The sequence below is a fragment of the Canis lupus genome, chromosome 24, assembly GCF_011100685.1.
Source record: "Canis lupus familiaris isolate Mischka breed German Shepherd chromosome 24, alternate assembly UU_Cfam_GSD_1.0, whole genome shotgun sequence".
In the NCBI taxonomy this organism is placed as follows: Eukaryota; Metazoa; Chordata; class Mammalia; order Carnivora; family Canidae; genus Canis; species Canis lupus.
Window position 1 is genome coordinate 44,611,747 of NC_049245.1, and position 10,710 is coordinate 44,622,456.

A 10,710-nucleotide genomic window follows, 5' to 3' on the forward strand; every position below is an offset into this window, starting at 1 on the left:
GCAGAGAGATCTCGCTCTCCAACAAGTGTCTCTGACCTGGGCATTCACTCACCAGAGCACTTCTGGGTTCTGATCGGGCTTCTCACTCACAGAACATAAACCAGATTAAGAGGCTCTGCAGAGCATCTTTGAAGTGGGTGCCAGTTGAAAGGATATTGAAGGCTGACTTCTAACCAGCTTAGGCAGGGCACGCAAGAGCTGGCAACACAGACCTCCCTTGTGCCAGGAGCGCGTGCCGTCCACTCCCCACGAAGGTCAGTGGTGTCGGCTCAGGTGTGGGAAGTGAGGAAGGGGAGCGAGTCTGCTGCAAAATAGTCTGTGTTGGTGGCAACGTCAGGAGGTCATCCAACAGCTCAGGAAAAATAAGCTTTCCTCCCATAGCTGTGCCTTTTGCTAAGGCCCCGAGGGGGAGGCAGACCCAGGGCTGTCTGTTTGTGTTCTATAACGTCAGCCTCCAGGTCATCGCTCAGGCCCCATCGGCAAAGAAAAATGGTTTCTGTGTCGGTGGCCTTGTCTGGCCTCCAGTTCATACAGGCGGGCTGGAAACACAGCTGGGTACAGATTCTGATTTTGAATAAAATTGTCGCCTCTTTGTCCCTTGGCAACATCCTCCAATGCCATGTAGGGTTGTTTTTGTGTACCCGGCTCGCCATCTGTCTCAGGGTTAGCAATCCAACTTCTGTGATAATTCAGGCTCTACAGCCATGATTGGTACTTGATCTGGCTTTTATTGACTCTAAACCCACAGCTGGGGATTAGATGCAGCTCAGCCAGTGCTGCCCTGTGGTCAGAGACCTCCTTGGGTACAGCATGTCTGGAGGCATCCTCTTCTTCCACTGGGCTTCCCATCTGACCAAGGAGCATGGAGCTTAGAGTTAGAAGATGGGGCTCAAGTGAAGTCACCTCCCTCCGAACGTCAGCTTCCCCCCGTAGAAGGGGATGGCCCTCTTGTGAGGCTCTGTCTGGTGTGTAATGGCTGTCCCCATAGCTCACACTGCTCTCGACTGCTCCTCACCCTTGCTCCCTTGCTGGCAGAAGCTCTGTTGGGTGGGGGATGTGTTCCCATCCCCAGGCAGGGGTTAAACTCTGAGCAGAGTCCTTCGGCCTTGGCAGATCCCAGTCCTCTGACCAGGGCTAGCTTTTGGGGGAGCAAGCGTCCCGGGCCTGCCTGCTGAGGCACTAGATGATGTCTGCTGGGGGCTTCTGGAAAAGGCTCCTCTCAAAAACAGATGCAGGCAGACATGACTCTTTTCTTTGACTGGAGATTGTTGGGACTGGATGTGATGCCTGAGATGGCACCTGCCATCTCTTGACAGTGACAGCCCGAGGACGAAGCTAGTGCTCCAGGGATGCAAGATCAGAGGGAGGGAAAGAACTCAGGTCCCATTCAGGACCCTGGATTTGCTGTCCTTGGTCCTGGCCTGCTGTAGGGCCTCTCGGGACTCAAGATAACCCCAACACTAACTTACATTTCAGCTATCATGCAGGGCTTGACTGCTGCTCTTAATTGCAGATTGGTGCATTGTAAATGTCCTGGTTTTGTGAGAGGGGCCGCAGGTGATTCGTGCTCCCCACCCCAGAATCTGAGGAGCCCTTTGCATTTGCCCCCCAAGACAAAGTAAGAGGTATTGGTGTGAGGGGTCTGATGTGTCATCCCAGGTATGCCAAGGAGCTGGGGGACGGTCAGGAAGATGGAGGGCCGTGGCCATCATCTCCCGGAAAAAAATGTGAGTGAGCTGTTTATTAGTTTCTGCTTTCCCTAACCATTTTTCATCGACTCGCATTTGGGTACAGCATTGATTTTAATCTAAAGCCATGAGTGCAGTAAAATCTCATTAATTCAGGCCTCACCAATTTTGAAGTGATAATTTAAATTGGGGCCAGGCTGAGGGTTGGCTGGAGTGGGAGCAAGATGGAGAGCAAACTGTTTTTAAGGACTTTTGGCTCACTAGGTGGATGCAACAAGATGCTTCCAATTACAAATGAACCTTGTGTGTTCAAGTTCAGCAGGAACCGTACTTGAAAATCAATCCATCAACAAATATTTATTGAGTGTCCCTGATGCACATGTCCCTGGCTGGCATAACACACTTTGTTAGAAGTTACTTCTAATCATTACCTATGCTGAAAAGTAATGGATTTCTTTAGGAAATGCAATTTCTTAAGCGGTCTGTGTTCCCATCTCTAGCCACCTACCCCACGTGGGCGTGCGCACTTGGCTGCTGCCTGTGTACACTCTCCAGCCACGTTGATCCTCCTTCCCCACAAGCTGTTTATAACCTGATGTTACTCCTATCATCTTGAAAAACAGGGGTGAAATTTGACCCCATATCTTCTTTCACTGCCACCCCATTTCTCTGTTCTCCTTGAAGCTGCAACGTCTTCAAAGAGCCGACTGTTTCCCTTTGCACCTGGTCCTCCATCTTTCTTCAAACCCAGTGAAGTTCAGCCTTCATTGCACACCCGGAAGACATGGCTCCTTTCATGCTCCCTGGGAGCTTCAGGTGGGCCAACTCCATGGTCCACCCTCAGCCAGCAGCAGGATGTGGTCTAGTCCCCCCTCTTTCTGGAAATCTTTCCTTTGTCTTCTAGGGTCAGCTCTTTCTTAGTGGTCTACCAACCACACTGGTGGTTCTCAGTCTTCTCTGTTGGATTCTTCTCATCTGGTCTCTGGTGTTGACATCTCCCTCCTGGTGAGTACACTGTGCTGTGCACCCACAGTGACATAAGCATGGGAGACATTTGTTCATCATATCCAGCCTGAGCTAGATGCTGGGCATGCAGTATGAATAGGCCAGACGTGTCTTCTGCTGTCCTGGAGGCCTGCTGGCTACGTGTGTGTGCATAGGGTGTGCCTGTGTACATCTGTGTGTCAGGAAATAGATGATAAGCAAGTAAACAGCTCCATGAAAAGATGGAGAGAGGGACAAGTGCCACGAAGGAAATAGGGTGATAGAACAGTTATAATAGTAGTCTTCAACACTGCAATTGCACTTTTTAATTAGGTGTAATTACATAAGGCACAGGTCAAACTATGTACAGATCTGAACTGCACAGATTGAACATGTTCACTTTGGTGAGCTTTGGCCAGTGTACGCAGCCGTATCACCGACACCCCTACCAGAAGACACTTCCACCATGTCCTTCCTCTGTCAGGCCTGGAAGTAGTCTTGTAGATAAAGAGTCAGAAGAGGCCTCTCTGACAAGGTGGCCTCTGAGATCCTGAGGAGGAGAAGGCAGTCGCCACAGGAGAGCCAGGCTGGACCGTGTCCTGATGTTGGGAAACCAAGGGGGCCATGTGGCTGTTGGGGAGCCGATGAACCGAAGCGAGAGCAAGGAGACCACATAAGGCCAGTGGCTACTGATGCACCTGGCCTTCAGTCCACCTGAGAGGTTGGTGGCCCCTGGGGTGTCCTGCAAAGGCAGAAGCAGGGTGACCAGGTAAGCAGTGATGCAGCTCGAACTGTGAAGGAGTAAGAAGTGGTCAGATTCTGGATGTATTTTCAACAACTTTTTATTTTGAAAGAATTTTAGGCTCACAAGAAGGTATGAAGATAGTAAAGAGAGTTCCTGTGGACCCTTCACCCTGCTTCCCCCAATGATGGCAACTTGTGGAGCCTATGATAGCATTCATCAAAACCAGGAGACTGACCTTTGAGCAAGGCCATCAACAGGCTGCAGCCACACGGAGGTATTGCCTGTGTTTGCACGCACTTGTGCATGCGTGTGTAGTTCTACCTCATTTCATCACACGTGGATTCATGTGGTTCTAACACTACCTCCCTGTCCTGCCCAGCAATTGCTGTGATTGAAGACGGAGGGCCGTTAGAATGCCAGGCAGCTTCGTGAGCTCGTTCCCTCCTTGTATTTTTCCGACAGGATGTGAACCATTATAGCTGTTGGACGATGTGTGGGTTTTGAAGTGTGAAAGGCCCCCTCAGTTTCCAGGATGCCCTGAACTGCTGAACTGTTTTGGCCCTGGCGCTCTGGGCAGTCACCTGATGCATCGCCTTCCATCCTACTCATGAGTGGGTGAGTGCCAGGAAATAAGTTTGGGGCCTTTGGCTCCTTTCCTCTGTTAATGCATGAGACAGGCTTCATAAACGTGCCCTGTGGACGTTTCTGTACTTGAGCCTCACCGAATGTACAAGAGCATCTTTGAAATGCAAGGTGCTTTCACGTGGACTTGTCAGTGGTGTTGGAAGCTACTGGTAGCAGGATTAACCCAGAAATAATAAATGCTTCAGATTCACATGGGTGGGGGAACATCCATGACTTTGGGGTTTTATGGGTTACGGTTGGTTCCTAGCAGGAGGTCCAGGGATTCACGGGTGGTTTTCCAAATCTCTGCTTTTGAGACGCGGGGCCCAGTGTCCTGTGTCTGACATTTACTCCTGGTGTGACAGAGGCTGTTACTCAGCTCTGGGTGCCACAGCTTCCTTGTCTGCCATGAGGACTGGAAACACTCTCTCTGGTTGTTGTGGGGCCCATAAGAAGTGAGTGTGAAAGTGTGTGGCGCACAGTAGGTGCTCAGCAAACATGAGCTTCTGAATGGGCTTCCTTTTAAAATGCTCTTTTCTGCAGGAGAGAGGGTAAAGAAATGCTACATTCCCAGGGCCAACCTGGCAGCAGCTTGGGGTGCTTCCCAGTCTGGGGTCAGTGGCGGAGGCTCCCTCCTCATGCTTAGCAATCTGATCATTGAGGCTCAAGGTCACCAGATACTTAACGTTCACCTCTAGCCAGAGCCTTGGTTTCTTCGGAAGGCAGGAACCACAGTTCCAATAACAAGGATGATTCATGCTGCTTATTCCCTCTGTGAAGTCCATGCCATCGGATGCTGTGCTCAGCTCCCACATGCATCAGCTCGGCATGAGGCAAGCACCGTCATATCTCACTGGACAGAAGAGGAGGTGGAGCCCATTGCTCTCTGACACACGGCTGGCCAGTTTATCTGGCTCCCGAAGCTTTGCCCTCCCCCCCACCCGCCGCCCCGGGCTTCCTGCTGCCCACTCTGCTCTACACTCTGCACAACATCCCTAGTGGTGGCCCCCACCTGCTGGCTGTCCACTTCCCAGCCCTGTGCATGTACTCCTCTGGGCATCGGAGCAAAGAAGGGAGGTGTGCTCTGTGGCACGGGTGGGGCTTTGCCAGTGGGGTGAGGGTGAGGGGGCTGTGTGTGCAGCAGCAGGAGGTGTGAGGCCGCACGTGTTGCTGTGGGTAGGGACGGCCTTGCAGACTCCTTGCTCTCTGGGGCGTGAGGCAGATTTATCTCCCACCCAGGCATGGCAGGGGCCTTCAGAACGCCTGCATTCTTTGTGCCTCATTGAATTCGCTCTTTTTAAAATGGAAACCATTTTTATTGTACTTTTTTCTGATTATAAAAGTGATACATGATCATTGTAAAGAATTCAAACCACACAGGAAGGCAGGAAGATGAAAATTAAAATCCCTCCAGTTCCCTCCATGGAGTGGTAACATTGTGGTCGGTCTTCTGTGGCATCTCACTGCGCTACACACACAAACGCCCCACCATACAAGCAATTTAGCATAAATGGGAAGATCATAGTGTGCTGTTCTCTAACTTGCTATTTTTCCACCCAATGATGTGATAGAGACATCTAAGTCAAAAATGTAAAGTTATACCAGCATTTTAAATGACTGCACTGAATTTCATTGTGTGTCCCTTAATTTAGCTGGCTGATGTCTTTTGTTGGGGATTTAAGTATTTTTGTTGTTGTTGTTGGGGGGCATTTTCTTGTTTCGACAAACCACCTTGTATACACATATTGTGAATCTGTCTGATTACGTTGTTGGGCAAAAAAATTCCTAGATGATTAACCACTATGCCAATTGTGCCAAGCTGCACTTCACAAGAATTTGACTGTTGTATGTGCCCATCAGCGGGATAGGAGAATATCTGTCTCCATCACCTTTGGCAACTCAAGCGTTGCTAATACTTTACCATGTTGTGAGTTCATTTTCACTAGATCTTTTTTTTTCTTTATTTTTCTTTCTTTATTTTTTTCACTAGATCTTCTCTTGATGTTCTTCTCCAGGTGAAGAATCTTTTCATCCATTCCTTGGATATTTGCATATTTTCTGGAAATATTTTTGCCAACTTCGGGCTCATTGTTCCTTTCATACTTATTTGTAAACCACTGGATGGCTAAACTGGTGAATTCCCTCAAACCCTCTGCAAATCCTCCACTCCATCTCAAGTATGCCTTGACTGGGAGAAGGTGAGCCAGTTAGGGTGACACGCCTTACAGGCCCCAGTGAACCAGGCGAAAAACCCTGGTGCTTGGAGGTTCTGCTCTGCTGAGGTCCCCAGGGCCTGACAGGGGCCCCTTATGCTCCTAACCGCAGCTGGAAGCTTCTCAACTGATCTGTTAGGGCCTATTCAATCTCTCTTCCCACATGACTTCTGTGGGGTCACCTTGGGTTGTTGCTCTGTTTGTCTTTCCAGTAGGAAAACATACCTCACCTGTCAAGCTCTTGCCCAAAGTCAATTTTTAAGATGATTTAAAGCAATGTATGCTAACGCAGATCTGCACACAGGCACCTCCATGTAGAACCAGACAGCCCTGCCCATGGGCGGTCCAGGTGGCCCTATGTGTGGCTCGGTTTGACAGTTGCCAAGCAGGAAGAGAGAACCGAAAGCATCAGTTTATAGCTATGAATGCAGGGCTGGGTGCACAGCAGGGTAGACCAAGGCTGGGTGAGTGAGGGGTGAGCACGTGTCAGAGGCTGGGAGCTGGAGGAGACTTGAGAGCTTATCTCCCTTTGTTCTTTCATTGAAAGCTTGGAAAATGGGGCTGAGAGAGGAGGTAGGCTAGTGCCCAGGGCCCATGCTGGCGGAGACCTTACATCTCCTTCTCTTCCTTTAGGCTCTGCCTGACTTCCATTGTGCTTGTCCTTGGATTCCAGAGTTTACATGGTCACTGCAATGAATTGTGGCTCACAATCAGCAGGAAGATCGGGGCCCTGATATGGGGACAGACTGCAGTCCAGACTCTCCTCGCTGGTTTCCACAGATGCCTTGGGCATGTCTTGGGGTTAGCTCTATGCCAACTTCTCAGTGGTTTTGGGGAACCCCCAACTCCTTCAACATGGACAGTGATACCTGGAGGGTAGTGGCACCAGTAGCCAACAGACCCAGGCCTGAAGTGTTCCCTTAATCCACAATGATCAGATTTGCTCACTTGATTATCTACTTGTTTCTTGCCTAACCTCCTTAGAGGGAGTGTGCCCAGCTTGCTCAGTGAGTGATGTAATCCAGCACCAATAACTGGTGCTGGCATCCAGAAGGAGCCCAATGATTGCTGAATAATGGAGGAACTCTATTGGACTTTTTGTCTACTTTTCTCTCTTTTGGCCTTTAAATGGATAGAATTTGTGACTTTTGTCTTCAGGCGGCCTGCTCTTGGAACCTGAACAGCAAGACACTAGGCTTCCCTGCAACCCAGCAAGCAGGAGAGAAAACCTCTAATTTTACTGTGGGCCATGCCTGGAAGGCAGGTGGTCATCCATGTTTCAACCCAAGACCTGCTGTTCTTGTGGAGCTTGGCTCCCTAAAGACTGACTCCCAGCCTCTCTCTGCTCATCTGTACAATGGGGCTGGGGTGGAGCCTCTGGCTCCCTGCTCTCAGAGCTCTAGAGCCCCACGGCTTGGGTGGAATCTCAGCTTTCTTATTAGGTGTATCACCTTGATACTTTGGTGCTTTGTGCTTGTTTCCTCTTCTGCAAATGGGACAAATAAGAGTAACTGCTTCATAGGGTTGTGGCAAGCATTGAATAAGACTGCATGGAAAGTGCCCACTTCCGAAATTTGTGTCTCCATGCCTTGGGATCTCCGAGGTGGGAATAACAATCGTCCCATGTTTGCTCCCAGGAGCATTTATTGGTTGTTTCCTGTACACCAACCATCTGGACTGCCTTCTTTCAGCCTCCTACAAGCCTTCAGGAGTGACTACTAGTTGTCTTCTTGCTGACCCATGAGGAAAAAAAGCTGCAGAGACTTGCCCAAGGTCACTGGCCTTGTTTTCAATTGCTGCCATTAGCAAATGACCACCTATTTATCAGCTTAAAACTGCAAACAGTTATTGTCTCACAGTCCATTGGGGTCAGCTGGTCCTCTGCTCTCAGTGTCAGGTTGCTGAAATCCAGGGGTTGGCAGGGCTGTGTTCTTGTCTGGGGGTCCTGGGGAAGATCCCACTTTTAAGTTCATTCAGATTGTTGGCAGAATTTAGTTCCACATGGATGTAGGACTGAAGTCCCGTTCTTATTGACAGGGGGCGGGGGTTGGGGGACATCCTCAGCTTCTGGAGGCCACCCACACTCTTTGGCTCCTGGCCCCCTTCATGCCAGCATTGGTGCTTACATCTTTCTCATGCTTCAAATCTCTTTTCCCTCCCTGCTGCTTTATCTCCTGACTTCTTCCCCTGCACCTTGGCCTTCCTCTTCTGCTTTGAAGGGATCCAGTGATTACATTCGCCTCACCTAGATAATCCAGAATACTTTTTTTTTAATTAAAAAAATTTTTTAGAGGTAGCAGCCATCTATTACTGCGCATCATGGCTGCCCTCAGACCGCTGGTGAAGCCCAAGATTGTTAAAAAGAGGACCAAGAAGTTCATCCAGCACCAGTCAGATCGATGTGTCAAAATTAAGTGCAACTGGCAGAAACCCAGAGGCACTGACAATAGGGTGTGCAGAAGATTCAAGGGCCAGATCTTGATGCCCAACACTGGTTATGGGAGCAATAAGAAAACAAAGCACATGCTGCCCAGTGGCTTCTGGAAGTCCACAAAGTCAAAGAGCTTCAAGTGCTGCTGATGTGCAACAGATCTTACCATGCAGAGACTGCTCACAACGTATTCTCCAAGAGGCAAAGCCATTGTGGAAAGAGCAGTCCAGCTGGCCATCAGAGTCACCAATTCCAATGCCAGGCTGCACAGCGGAGAAAATGAATAGACAGCTTATGTGCGTGTTATATGTGTTAATAAAACCATAAAACTATACATTTTTTAAGGAATAATTTACTTTAGAAAGAGAGAGAGCCTGTAAGCGAGAGCACGAGCAAGGGGAGGGGCAGAGGGAGAGAAGCAGACTCCTGGCTGAGTGGGGAGCCCAGCATGAGGCTGGACCCCAGGACCCTGAGATCATGACCTGAGCTAAAGTCAAGAGTCAGACACTTACCTGACTGAGCCACCCAGGTGTCCCAGAATTCTTTGAAGTCTCAGCCAATTTGGTAATCCTCAAGGCTGTCTGCAACGGTGCATAGACTCCTGTTTGATTGAGTAATGGAGGCCGGGAATCTTGGGGGAGAGCTTTGGAATTCTGCCTTCATGGTCTCCCAGAAACTAAGCGGTGGGGCGTGACTCAAGCTGTGTTCTGTGACCCTGGAACCCATGCTACCTTCTCCCACCCTGCGGGTCTTGCACTCGAGTTGGTGCTATACCTGTGACTGTCCTTTGCGGTAGATACTGTAGCTCCCTCTTGAGTTCGGTCCCCAAACTACCCACTCCCATGAGCTTCCATTCTAAGATGTGTGTGGCCCATTCTAGGATGACATGTTGGAATTCAACCATCTGCTTCTCTTACTCCAGCCGACTCCAAACTCCCAGAGGGCAACATGCCAAGGCTTGCAAGCTGTACCTCTATGTCACTTTTCCGGTCTCATAGCTGAACACCTGGTCACCTCTATAAAAGTGAAACTTCCTATCTTTTCTTGGAGCTAGAAATGGCCTATGACTAACTTCTGGACAAAGAGTTGTGAAAGGAAATGAGTTTATACACTCTCCATGTCAAGCCCTTACGGGGAAGGGTGTGACCACCTCCTGTCCCTAGGTCCACCATGAAAAGAGGTGGTGCATCATCTTGGATTGTGTGGGCGGGGCATCTGCCAGGGAGGCAGACCAACCAGTTAAAAGAAGCCTGGGTTTTTGACTGTGCATCTGCCATTCATCCCTGGACTGCCAATGTTGGGACTGTTACATAGCAGAAAACTAAACATCCATCTTGCTTATGCCTCTGTAATTTTTGGATCTCTATTATAAAAGTGCAAACTTCCACCCCAAGACAGCAGTATCCAGATTGTGGACATGTCATACATGCTAATATGCCTTTCATATGTTCCCAATAAACCCTTCTTTGGAGTGAATCAATGAAGCATAGTATACAAGATAAAAATATCTTGTGTTTTCCACTACTTTTTTCTATTAGATGTGATAATTCACTATTTCTGTTTGCTGGTGAAGTTGGGATGAAGAACTGAGAGGGCAGAGATGTTACTTGATATCTCTGGGCTGTAAAGGGAGGTCAACCTCAAACTCAGCTTTTTGATTCTTTTAGTGGCTCTGACTTTATGGCGATATCAAAGCTGCTGTCCCCAACTGCTCCCCACCCCCCTGACATTTCCTTTAGCTCCCAGCAGTCAGGCAGAGGCCAGGAAAGTATTCTTGTGTTGAGTGGGGTTGTGAGGATACAGTCCACCTGTGGCTTGCAACCTTTTGTTTTCAGCAGCATCACCAACACGGCCACATCCTGGCAGTCTCCAGGCAGATAGGAGGAGTGCTCACAGAACATTTGCAGTCACCCAGTGCCAGGTGGAGGGGCCTGGCAGTGCCTGTAAGTTCCCCTGGGTGCAGCTGTGTTATTCTAGGATAGGATCTCTCTGACACTGCACCAAGCCCCAAGCCCTTTAAGGCTT

The 10,710-nt window shown here is 49.3% G+C and overlaps 1 long non-coding RNA gene across 1 annotated transcript; it reads left to right on the forward strand.

The window, feature by feature from the left end:
- Nucleotides 1-1,956: 1,956 nt before the first annotated feature.
- Nucleotides 1,957-9,108, forward strand: LOC111092117. Its single transcript, XR_005378074.1, has 6 exons — nucleotides 1,957-2,504; nucleotides 2,593-2,693; nucleotides 3,527-3,691; nucleotides 3,880-4,032; nucleotides 6,057-6,239; nucleotides 6,888-9,108. It is a non-coding gene; the product is annotated as an uncharacterized LOC111092117 (long non-coding RNA).
- The last annotated feature ends 1,602 nt before the right edge of the window (nucleotides 9,109-10,710 follow it).